The sequence below is a fragment of the Mastomys coucha genome, unplaced genomic scaffold (genome assembly GCF_008632895.1).
Source record: "Mastomys coucha isolate ucsf_1 unplaced genomic scaffold, UCSF_Mcou_1 pScaffold5, whole genome shotgun sequence".
Lineage (NCBI taxonomy): Eukaryota > Metazoa > Chordata > Mammalia > Rodentia > Muridae > Mastomys > Mastomys coucha.
In genome coordinates, this window is record NW_022196911.1 from 37,558,690 (window position 1) to 37,571,753 (window position 13,064).

At 34.6% G+C, this 13,064-nt stretch overlaps 1 protein-coding gene across 2 annotated transcripts in view; it reads left to right on the forward strand.

The window, feature by feature from the left end:
- The window catches only part of Gabrb2 (gamma-aminobutyric acid type A receptor beta2 subunit), a 221,439-nt gene that overhangs the window by 3,320 nt on the left and 205,055 nt on the right, over positions 1 to 13,064 (forward strand). The gene's annotated exons all lie outside the window — the stretch shown is intronic.

The window sequence follows — 13,064 nt, forward strand, 5'->3', positions numbered from 1 at the left end:
AAAAAACAAAAAAACTTACCCGGAAGTCTATCTTACAAACTAAACAACCACAGAGTGAGTAAGTAATCAGCCCTAGGATGTTGATGCCCACTTGTGGCTTTAGAAAATTGCCTCCTAGTACTTAATGACATTTGACATCTCTGCCCCGCCCCACTACCTTACATCTCCTTTAACTCCTTCTGCTAATCCAGTGAGATAAAATAAAAACTGGGCAGTCTTTATTCAAAAAGGCAAGCTTACTACCAAGTGTACTTTTTACTGCTCCTGAGACGCTAATCATCATGTGTACCAAGCACACACAATTTATTGACAGCTACACTCAGTCTTTGGACAAAAAATAAGAACTGAGAGAGAGGGGTGTGTGGGAAGAACCTGTGTTCTCCAACAGGGAAGCACTTTTGGGGGGGTATGCTTCATGCAGGAGCGCCCCCTGCTGCCCACGTTGGAGCACTGCGGACATACATGACAAGGACAAGTGTCCCAGATTCCCCCACTTAATTCAGGGACATTTCTCCTGTAAATTCTCCCTCTCTCTCTCTCTCCCTACCCCTCTCTCTCCCTCCTTCCCTCCTTCCCTCTCTCCTCTCCTCTTCCCAGAAGTCTATCCAGATAAACTAACCCTGTATTCCTTTCAGATCTGATAGCACACAGCCCATTTCAGATTGTTCTATGACATCCTCCTGTCTTCCTGTCTGGAGAGTGAACAAATAATTAAAGAAGGAGATGAAGTGTGTAAGCTTTTATACAAACACTTCTAAGCCAGCCATTGGGACATAAAATTTAGGGCATACTAATTAACTCAAGAAATTTGAAGTATTAGGATTTAGCCTGGCTCTCACCTCAATTTAACAGAAGTTTTCATATTCCCAGAATTCAAAGTAGCAACTATCAGTTACAGATGCTGGGCAAAAGCAATCTAAAGGCATCATAAGATTCAAACCATTTTACAGAAACTCTGGGGGGTAATCAATTAACTCAGAAGTGGTTTAATAACAGAAAATATTATAATCTAATAATTGGGAATGTTTTTTATGGTATGATACACAAACACAGAAGAAAGATACTATTGGATGACTAGGAAAGACACAGTAGGAAATTCCCCCATATACATACAGAATGTGGTTCTTAAGAAATTAATTTCTCAAATATGCAAATATTTTACTTTTGTGACATTTGAGATGTCCATCAGTTTGCATATTTGAACTTCAAGATAAAAATAGAAAATGTCCTAATCTGGGTACCTCTACAATTCTAGGTACTTGGCTCTAATCTGAATTTCTAATGTCAAAGTTATATAGAAATCAATTTTGGTTTTGTATTTTATATATGGGCTTGGTCAGACTCATATCTCATTTAATTTTTTTTAATTTTTTGCTCATCTTCTCCATAAAGCTTTATTTTACTAACTGCTTTTGAAAGACATCACAAAGTAATATTTCATAGAAAAATATTTATGAGATTAAAGCAATGCTCACAAAATTACTCTAGGTTACTACAATAGATTGGAAAGGACTTGGGAGTGTTATATCCTTACATGATATAAAATGGTAAACCTTTTGTTCTCTTCAGGAACTTCAACTGACATTTTTGCCCTGCATGCACCATTTTGGAGAGGGATCAGAGGTGGACACAATGCCAAGGCCTGCTAGTCAAAATATAGATCCAGCTGAAGCAGGGTGTAATCACTTTGAGCTATTTACTGTTGCAGAGAAGTCATGGGATGTCGAAAGTGCAAAAATAAATGTCAGCTTGTAAATGGGACAACACTGTAGCATTAATGATTTGAAGCAGGTGTGAAAAATTCCAAGCCAGACTCCTTTCTTAGCTTTAATGCTGACACCAGTGCATTTGTCCAGCCACACTTTGGGCTGCCAGTCTTACTGACCTAAAATTAATCCTCCAAAAAAAAAAAAACCCAGTTTTGTAACACATATAACTACTATCTTGTTTCAAAATAGGGTTATTCACTTGGAAGCAACAGATGAGTTTGGCCCCCGTTGCTAACTCACTATAAGACTTGTATTGTATAATTGTACAAAGATCTATCAGGGTTAGGATTGCATTTATTGTCTAAAGAATGGTTTTAACTATTTAAGTGAAACCTCAAAGTTGATTAATAATACCCACGTTTGTTCAATATGGCTTGTGAACTATTGTCTCTGGTAGCTGTAACTTTCATTATTGTGCATCTGCCTTTCAAGAATGACATTTCCCAGACCATTCACATATTTGAACTGCATCAATATAGGTGTGTATTGATGGGATTTTTTTTTTAAAAGGACAGATGATGCTTATAGAATGATCCTGAGCTGGATCAGGGGTGTTCAGCACCAGCTCCATTTCTTGGTCACACTGAGGTTATTCACAGTCCAAAAGGTCTTTATTTCCTTAAGTGTCAAAGGAGGGCATAGTTCTTTTTCTACTATCCTAGATAACTACCAAGATTAATAAAATGACATTAGTTGCATTTAACTTAACGAGGGGTAAACACCAGGCAAGCATTCATCATACTCACCATCTATTCCTGCTGCTGCCCTGTGTTCATTTTTAATGAACCATGTATCTCATTTGATTTCCATTTCTTCCTGCTTGAACTGTACAGAATGAGCATTAAGAGACTTCCATCTACAAGTTACATGGACCTCTAGTTACAGTTGTTTGTTATGGTAATTGTTGAATATATCAAAGTTTTAGGGAAATTTTGAAATATAGGAAAATCTGGAAGAAGTCCAAAATTTCTAAACAGTGTGTCATTCTGAGTTCTTTGGAAGGTGGTGACAGAGTGGCAGGTTCTCCGCTTGAGTGACCATCACCCAATGGAAGATCTTTGGACACCATGATCTCAGTCAGAATGCTGCTAAGCAGGAAGCTTGGCTCTAGAATGAAATATTTTTAGATGTCTTGGTTAAATTGGCAGGAATCTTTTTGTTAAGATTCTTTGATGAAAAGTGCATTTTACGATTCAAATTTGGCTCTGAGAATTATGGACCAAAATAGCTTTTTCTTCATTTGAGGCAGATTCTTCATTTTTGAAATGGCACATTTGCCAACCAAGTGAAGCAATATTTCACTTTTCAGGAAAGAGTTCTAGTAAACACATTCACAAAATTACCTTTTTATGGAATGGCAAATGGAGAGAAGTAATGCTTTAAAAATATACAGATGTTTCTTGTATCACCAGCTGCACAGCTTAAAATTCCATTCAAGGAATAGTTATTTAGCAGTTACTATAAGCAAGATATGTGTAAGGCCTGATGGATAGAGCAACACAGGGTATCACCCTACCCCTGACCTCATGTAACTTTATATATATTAAAGTGCATTAACCTGAAACTCCGCCTCAGGTTCTGACATTTGCTTAATCTACAGATTATCTTCTCTTTTACATCTTTATTGAGCATCCAAGCAGGTGCCTAGTGGTCTCTATCTTCCATCAGTCTTTTGATACTTAATTTCAATGCTCATTTAGTATTTAGTATGTCAAGTTGACTTATTTGCTACATAGTTTGCCTTTCTGCTTCTATAATATTGATGAGTTACATCAAACAAATAATACTGTTTCTGATAGTATGTGAAGTTCCCAGCACTGAAAGAAGAATTCATTGTCATAACAGAAATTTGCTATTGACTGTCTACAATCTATATTGCCTATACTCATTAGAGTTTGGGTGAGAAACAAGTGGTCCACCAGGTTCCCTGTTACACAATCACTTTAAAGAAGTTGTGAGAGTTGTCTCTAAGTCACAGTAACAGGAACATATTAACGGACCACAATAAGAAATGCTTTAGTGGTTGGAGGCCAACTACACTTTTGAGGAGAGAAAAAAATGCTTAAGAAGTAGCCACATGCACTTTAGAGAAAAATACTCTCCAGGAGGCAGTAGGTGGGAGATTCAAAGACCAGCATAGGACAGAGTGAGAAGCTGAGAGATTTCTTTACTGAAGACTTTCATGTTCTCTGTGCCAGAGGAGATAGCATGGCTGTTGTGGAATACATAGGGAGCTCTCTAGGCTAACAGGTAGGATTAGTTCAACGGATCATTCATAGAAACTCTTGTACTCTGTACTGGCAAATTACTCTCTTCCTCTTTCTCTTCCTCCTTCTTCCACACGTCCTCTCTACATGTTTCCCCATTTTTTCTTCCTCCTCGCTTTCCTCTTCTTAATTTTCATCATCTTCTTCTTCATCAACTTCTTTTTCTCCATCTTTTCCTCCATCTTCTCTCTTTCTGCTTCCCATTCCTCTTCCTCTTATTCACATGCTTCTGTATCCTTCTTCTTTCTATCTTGTGTCTCTTCTTCCCAGTTGTCTTCTTTCTCCTCTTCACCTCCTCCTCCACCTGTGCAGTGTTCAGCAACCACTATCATCATCACCATATCATTAATATGATAAAATAATTACAGCTACTGTTTATTGAGTTCTTATGCAGTCATTGTGTTATTTCTCACTATCTCATTATCAAACCTCCTATAAAACCAGAGATTATTACAATTAACTTGAAGTACAGAGATGAAGAATAATTTTTTCAAGTTCACACAGGCAGCAAATAATCACCTTCACATCTCTCAAACTTAGCATATCATTTAGACTTTACTTTTAACATAGTGTCTAACATAATGTCTAATTCTTTGATCATTTCCTTTCTACCAGGATATTCTTTGTATGGTTTTGTTTTTAATTCTTTAGAGGTGGTGGTAATGGTGGTGGTGGTGGTGGTGATGGTGGTATGTGTGGTCTGTGTGTGTGTATAAGAAATTAGTGGGTAGATTAGATGAGCCAGTCATTTATAAGATGTTATTATCATTCCTTATCCTAGTTTTAAAACACCTCAATTTTAGACAAGTGATTCCCTCGGTCAGGTACTTTAGCCAGAGTATATGAAGATTTGGCTAAGATCTCAAGCAGTTGAGGAAGTTGATTGTGTGATTAATTTCTTTCATTGCTAATGAGTATCAGTCATCATCACGTCTAATTTTATTGTGGTGCTTCAGTGCTATCAATCAAGTGATCATAAAGGTTACTAATTTATGATGAATAATCATCACTGATGTTGCTGACTTAACTTTCAACAGCTTTAAACTGTTTTAACGAAGTTAAACTGCGGGGAGGCACTGCACGAAACCACCACACTTTTACATTTCCTTCATTATTATCCAGATGCTCTGTTTCCTTCTCTTCTACTTTTTCCCTTTCTTACACAATCTAACTGCAGTTCATCACTGGCATGGAACTTTTAAATTTTTCATGTGTTTTTGAACAGCCATTCCATTTAATAATTCTGATTTTAATATCCACTTTTTTTTAGATCTCTCTCAGAGCATATCACCTGTTATTTCTTTTACTGGGTACTCAGCAAGGCTTTGCTTGAATGGGAGGTGAATTAAAGATCTAACTACAGGCTTACATTGTACCCAAAGCAGATGGGAGGGGGCTTCTTCAATGTCATACATCATATATGTTTTATTTTCTCCTAACCCATTGCACAATGACAGAATCCCTACAAGAGTATAAATTAGAAAAAAAAATTCTTTGGGGGAGGAAGGATTCAGTTTAACAAGGACACTTTCTCATTTTGGACTCATTCAAACCATCTGAACTTTGGCATTGCTGGTATTTGGGGGTCAAATATCACTCTATTGTAGAGAGCTGCTACGTGTACCATAAAGTGTTTAGCAGCTCCTCTTGCTTCTACTTATTAAATGCAAGTGACAGCCATTAAATAATGAAAATCAAACGATGTCTTTTACAATCACTGGTGTTAAGAACAGCATGCTTTCTTTTTTTCCTCCCAGCAAGTAAGGAAAAGCATTGTTACTGAGCAAAGTTTTTCTGTATTTAATGGCTGTTCTCATTTTACTTTAAAAGTCTATTATGGGTAAACGATTTAAGAATACAGGAAAAAAAAACATGTTTTCTTGTTAATTCTTTAAAATTGTTTTTATTTGGGTTTATTACATTTTAATTCATGTTCTTAATCACAGTTTGTACAATGCTCTTAGTTATTTTATAGTATTATACTGTGCATTTTAATTTCACAGGGCATTTTAATTTGCATTTATGTGCATTTTAACTTCATAACTTACAATTATAGTAACGAAAACACATAACATCACTGTCGCCAAGGCAAACTGGTGTTTGCATTCTTTCGTATTTTTTATTGGTTATTATATTTCATTTCAAACGTTGTCCCACTTCTCAGTTTCCCCTTTGCAGCCCCACCTTCCATTCCTCTCCTCCCACTTCTATAAGGGTGCTCTTAAACTCCCACCTCGCCACCCCAGCATCTCCCTACTCTGGAGCACCAAGCTTCCACAGGACCAAGAGCATCTCTTTGATGCCAGATGAGACCATCCTTTGCCACATATGCAGCTGGAACCATAGATCCTTCCATGCCTACTCTTTGGTGGTTTAGTCCCTGTGATCTTGGGTGGGGGATTCCAGTTAGTTAATATTGTTCTTCCTTTGAGATTGCCCTGCATTCTTTCTATAATTTGTATGATGTGGAAATATGTGAACATAATGATAATTTACCCATTACTCATTGCCTATTACTAAAAAAGAAATCTGTTGTATCTATTTTATAGAAGTTGACAATTATGGTAAGCAACTAATTAAAAATATAAAGGAGTACATAATGTGTTTTTCTCCTTTATTAATAACAATATGCATAATATTCAAAATATGAGGTTGACTTGACTCATATCTACACAGCTACGACATTCTGAGTTTTTATAAAACTACCACATTTCGGGTGGGGTAAACATGCTCTAAAACTGAATGTTAAAGAAAAATATTAATATTTATGAATTTTGGAAGGTATAAAACAAAAATTGATATATTTCCAGCTATGCATCTTATATGCCAATTATTTACTATATTATATTTCTTTATTACATTGTATGTTCCTCGAGGGGTTAAATGGGTTGCTGCAATCTGTACGGGTAAGTCCGGGGAGGTGTTTGCCTGTTGGCTTTTGATGAGAGTTTTGTTAATGTGCTTTAGGCATTTCTATTGCCAACTCTCATTTCCTTGCTCTGTACGTTGGCACCCAATGGCCATTTCCCTGCCAAGAGGTCTTCACTATAAAGCAATTCTCAGCCAATTGAAGATGAAATAAATTTCCTTCTAACACAACAGCAACAATTAAATTAATGAAGTTTTAAACATGAATCAATGTATATCTTAGGAAAGGGATATGTGAGTGAGACAAAGAGGAATACTAGAGATTGGAAAGCCGGCCTTTGCAAGTACAACTGAGGCCTGACTTTCCTCAGATGTGTAACCAGTGGGGGCTGAATTTGTTGGAGGCATAGATAAAGCCCTGTCATTGGAGCTTTTTGGAAAATACTAAGTGCTAATTGAGGGGGCACCTTACTAGTTAGATATATAGTAGGTATTGAAGTAGATTTTACCTTAGAGTTATCTCCCTCTATGTACAGAATTCATCTGTATTGCAGAAGTTGAAGTGAGAGGAAGACAGAGACAAGACCGATTCAGATGATGAGATGAGAATGTGAATATGCAGTGCACAATGAAATGCTGAGGGTTCACTTGTGCTGTGATCCCTCAGTTTTTCTATGTTAGCATTCATGTCTTCTGAGTCCACGCTCAGAACCCGATTTAGTAAACATAAAGCAGAACTTGGGCTGTTGAAGGACTCTCAGGAATCACAGATGCACATATTGTCAGGGGATGGCAATTTTTTTAGAAACACTCGTTTATAGTGAAATTAGAAATGAATTTGATATCTTCACCATCAAAGGAAATGGGAAATAACTAGCTAGTCTCTAATTATGAAAAAGGCTTTGGCAACAAGGTGTAGTACACTTACAAGAAGGGCTGATTTCAGTTCCTAGTATCCATATCGCCATTGACTGTAAATCCAAGCCCTCTGGCCCCCTCTGGCACTTATACAGATGTGACATATCAACACATAGACTCACAAACCACATTATCTTACATTATAACAATGTAAAGCCTGAATGTTTGAGCACCTTAAGAATCAGTAATCCAACATCCAATTTGTTCAAGACATGTTAAAACATTTTAACATATTTGCCTGTAAGTTTTTGCGTTACAGTCACATTCCTCAGCTCTGCATTGCTATAGTAGGAAACCAGTGTGGAGCAATAGAGTTTAACTTTGGCTCCTGGTTTCAGGTGGTTTAGTCCACTGTCATTGGACTTTGATATCTGGAGCCTCTAGTGGCCCAGCATCACTAGAGATAGGATAGAAGACTCCTATTCATCGGCAGCTGAGCAGGCCCTAATCTGCCTATTAAAACCACACCCCTGAAGACCAAGCTTCTTCTCTCTAGAACCCACCTCTTGAAAGGTCACCACCTCCAGTTGCCACATTTCACTGGAGACTGGAACTTCAACGTGCAAACATTTGTAGGTATTTTAAATCCATATCATAGCAATGCTTTTTTAATTCAGTGACCCACAAAACCCAGTTTTCCTACTAATACTTTTTTAAATTTAGAGGTAACTAATTCTGTTTTTATATAACTCCTATTATTTTAGTCTCCTATTTGATTTAAGTACTTCAGATAGATAAATCTGGTTCATAATTGTGCATCTGATAATTATTAATGTGTAAGTACTTAAAGTGATTCTATATGTATTATAAATATATTTCTAAATATTTTATATAATACTTTTTATTATTATCTAACAGTATTATAAATTCACTTTTTTATATTAATATGTACAGTTTATATAATGATCCACAATGAATTATGTGACTTTAAATCTGCTAATTAATAGGTTTTGATACTTTGATCTATCACTTCATTTGATAGGAAGAATTGACTATTGAAAATTATTATAACTTTTAGTCTTCAATAATAAAAGGTTAAAAACTTCATTTTACAATGCCGGTATTATGTTTATATATTTTCTGTAAAAACTATGCCTAATATTTATTTTCTAAAAATATTACAATTTTATAAATGGGTTCCTGGTTTTATAAGGAGCTCATAGATATATATAAATATACCTTTGTATAAACACATGCGAGATTTTATATATGTGTATGTGTGTGTGTGTGTGTGTGTGTGTGTGTGTGTCTGTATACTTGAATACACATTTGTGATTTTGAATATCTCAACACCCAGTAATTTTGAACTAGTGTGTCTGTATACTTGAATACACATTTGTGATTTTGAATATCTCAACACCCAGTAATTTTGAACTAGTTGTTTTGGGGATTTTATTGAGTGCTTAGATTGTATAGAAAGATGTTTATTTTATTTTAGTGAAATTAAAAGCACAATTAGTCTAATAACTGAAATAAATAATTACTCATTTTACAGATATCTGAACTAAATTTTGAGTTATTAACTTGTCCATAGTCACAAGATGATAAGGGATCACTGACATTTGAAACCTCAGGCTGTTTGACTCTACCAATACATGTATGTCAATGTATACATACACTCATATATTATGAAACATACACAGATTTTATTTTTTTAAAGAGGTTCAATTCATTTACACTGTTTTCATTTTGTAATTGGTTTAGAGTTTTTCAATTTCTATGAAAATGGGAATCATTAATAATCATGTAAAATTCAAGATCTCTTTTCTGCATTTTCTTTTGTTAATGGGAATATTAGGTAATAGGACTTTAATAGAGAAAATTAGCTATCTGATGTTTTAATATATTCACATTTTTCTTACCTTGTAGACTCTAATGTCTGAAACAGACAAAAATGTATTTTTGAGTTTTGTCTATTTTTCTTAGAAAGCAGGTTATTTTTGAATCAGAGCTTTGGCTATTCTGGTTTCTTGAGACTATAGCAAAATGGATTGACAAAATTTGTGAAATAGAGCACCTAGTCATTCAGCCAGTCACAAAATTCATCTTTAAACATTGACAATTTTTTCATGATTATGTGGAGTTTTCAAGAATTACAAATTTGTCTTCAATTTTATTTTCTCTTCTGTTCATTCACTCATTTGCAAGAGAATCAAGTTCATTCTTGCTAGGTAGGCATGGCCTATCCCTGAAATATGTCTTCAGAAATGGCTCTCTTCATCATTGATCTTGAATGAAATGAACTATGGGTTATTTTAAAGGAACACCTCAGGCAAAAATTCCAGCACGACAAAGAATTTTAAGCATGACTGAACAGCTGTGAATGAGTAGGGTTTAGATTCTGATCCCCATTTCTCTATTTCTTCTTCAATTCTCATTTGCTTGATGTTTTTATGCTGTCTTATTTTAAAATGAGGCACAGAGAGGGGAGTGGGAGAGATTGAGGGAATGACAAAAATAGCAGGCTTTGCCCATGAGTCTGCAGCATGTCTTCATTACTAAGAGAAAGTAAGCTTGTTTTACACTAACACTGACCTCTGCTTGGTATAAAATATATTAAGTATACAATAAGGATTATATAAGGATAACCCAGAATTGGCTCTTGATTTGAGTCTGACTCTCTCCCTGTCTCTCTGTCTCTGTCTGTCTCCCTCTCTGTCTTTGTCCATCTGTCTGTCTGTCTGTCTCTCTCTCTCCCTCTTCTCTCTCTCTCTTTCTCTATCCCCCTTTCCTTTCTTTCTTTCTTCTCCTCCTCTGCCTAACTGAAACTCAGCTCTTGCACATGTGAACCACACCCTCTACCAATGATTCACTCCATGCCCAGATTTTGCCTTGTTGATTTATATAATATAGAATGAATCCAAGTACATGGTATATATATTTTCTTTGTTCTTTGAAGCAATAATACTTTATTTTCAAAAATGTTTTAGTTTGAAAGAAAATGAAAGGTTCACTTGGAAAATGAATTGCAATTTTGACATGTAACTGGAAATGATTGTGACTAATTTTAAAACTCATTTTATTAAGAAATTTCTATGAAATGGTTCAATTTTAAAATAATTTTGTATTTTCAAAAAAACATGTGAAATAATTTCTACATTATCAATTTATGAATGGGGACTGAGGGGTTAGTACATGAAGCATGGGCCTAGTTAGAACCAGGACAGCATAGTTCTTTTATGATGCTCCAGAAAGTGCCAGGAGTGGAATTGAAGCTTGACTCCTCAAAAGGTTTTTCTAAAGATAATAGAAAAAAATGTTCTCTGAATTGAGTAGATGTGCCTTTGCCACAGTATTCAAGGGTAGTGGGTAATTCACAAAACTGGAACAAATAGAAGATAAAAATATATCAAATTTTGTCACAGTGTGAAAGCATATTGGCTCAATGACTTAGATAAACTTTCTGCTAGTAATTATCACTTTCTGCACCAGTAGGATTTGTGAGTAAATTGGAGATTATAATTTATATTTTTCTTAGCATTTATACATTAGCTTTTATTCCTCAGAAATGGATTTAGTTCTTGCTGAACACACACACACACAAAAAAAAAATGTGCTCAAAAGAAAGTATATGCTAATCCTGGGAATTAAGCACAAAATTAGATTTTGATTAAATTTTAGGAGAGACTTTTGGAGCAAAGAAAAATCAGCCCTTGACATCACACTTGCCATTCCAATGGGATGACACCTGTCTCTGAATGCTCTGCTGATCAGCATTTCAGTTTTTGTGAAGTAATAGCTACACGTGCTTCAACTCGAGTCTTCAGTTGGAACAAACTCATTTCTAAGTTCTGAGAAATATGTTGCTCAAACACTCATCTTGTATCTGTATCTTTAATATACTTTATCTAATTTCCACATAGATCGATAAGAACAAAATCAGGAGAAATCTATCTTGTATATACACCATATGCTTTGAATGTGCATATATTTTTATAATTGCAAAATTATGTGTTATATATAAATATTTAAAGAGCAGTCCTTTTATCATAATCTGCTATCAAATTTTAACAGATTATTTCTACACTTATGAAATGGTATTTATATCAAAAAGCTGATACTAGATGCCCTGATTTTATCCTGTAATTTAAATCATGGGAGAGAGCTTTCTTGAGTTTTAGAAAACATTTTTTGTATTTGCTAATGGAGGAATGAAATGTATAAGGTAGATTTAATTTGCTCATTACATTCTACTTATAAATCAGGTTAGTTCCTTTGCCACACAATTTCCCCTATATTTTAGGACGTTTACAAATCTGAATTTTTTTTTCTTTTATCCTGGCCATTAAAACAGTATTCTGGTCAGAATAAAATTAAGACAAATGCAGATGATTACAATTAGCAAAATAAATATAGAATCCTCAGACTTCATAGAAATACATTTAAAATATTGATAAGTAATATATTTACCATATGAAATAAGGTAGGACTATACTATCATGCTCTCAGATATATTTACAACTGTCAGCATTTTAACAGTATCTTTTGATGCTATTGATAGTAATTCTAATCTTTGCATAGAATTTTATTACATACATGTACTGTCTTTATGAAATCATTCCTTCATGGATGATCCTTATTATTTGGTGAATTTTTGTTACTATGAAATAAACTATATAAAATATTAATATAGATTTATATTATATACTTTAAGTCATTTTTCCTGTTTTTAGATTTGCAATCTTTACTCTTTAATAGTTATTAATATTTATCAACATTTTGTGCTAGTAGTAATTTCTATATTAAAGAGAATCACCTTTACTATATTTATGTTCATTTGAAACTTTTTATGCTCACTCACTCATATGTACATATGTATGTGTTAAACTTCAGTAGGATAAAATGTCACATATTTAATAAATATAAATTGTTTTGAATTTTCCTATAGAACAAATTAGGATGTTTGTTTCTCATGGGTCCTCCCTATTGAAGAATATGAATCTCCCCCATACTTACTAATATTTTTATGTGCTTCAATAAAAGTGTGTAGTTTTATTTAGGAGAATCTGGCATGTTTCTGAATAAATTTATTCCCATAAGTACTATGTATATCTTGCACTTATACTTCAGCACTTTAGATTCTTATTAATGTTTGAATGGGAAATTTTTCATTCAATGGTTATTTTTCATTCTTAGCCAAATGGACAGATGTCAAAAATACATCTCAGAAAACTCGCCTTCATCTTTGCCTTTCTCGCTACCATTTCTTTCTCTTCCCTCCCTCTCTCCCTTCCTCCCTCCC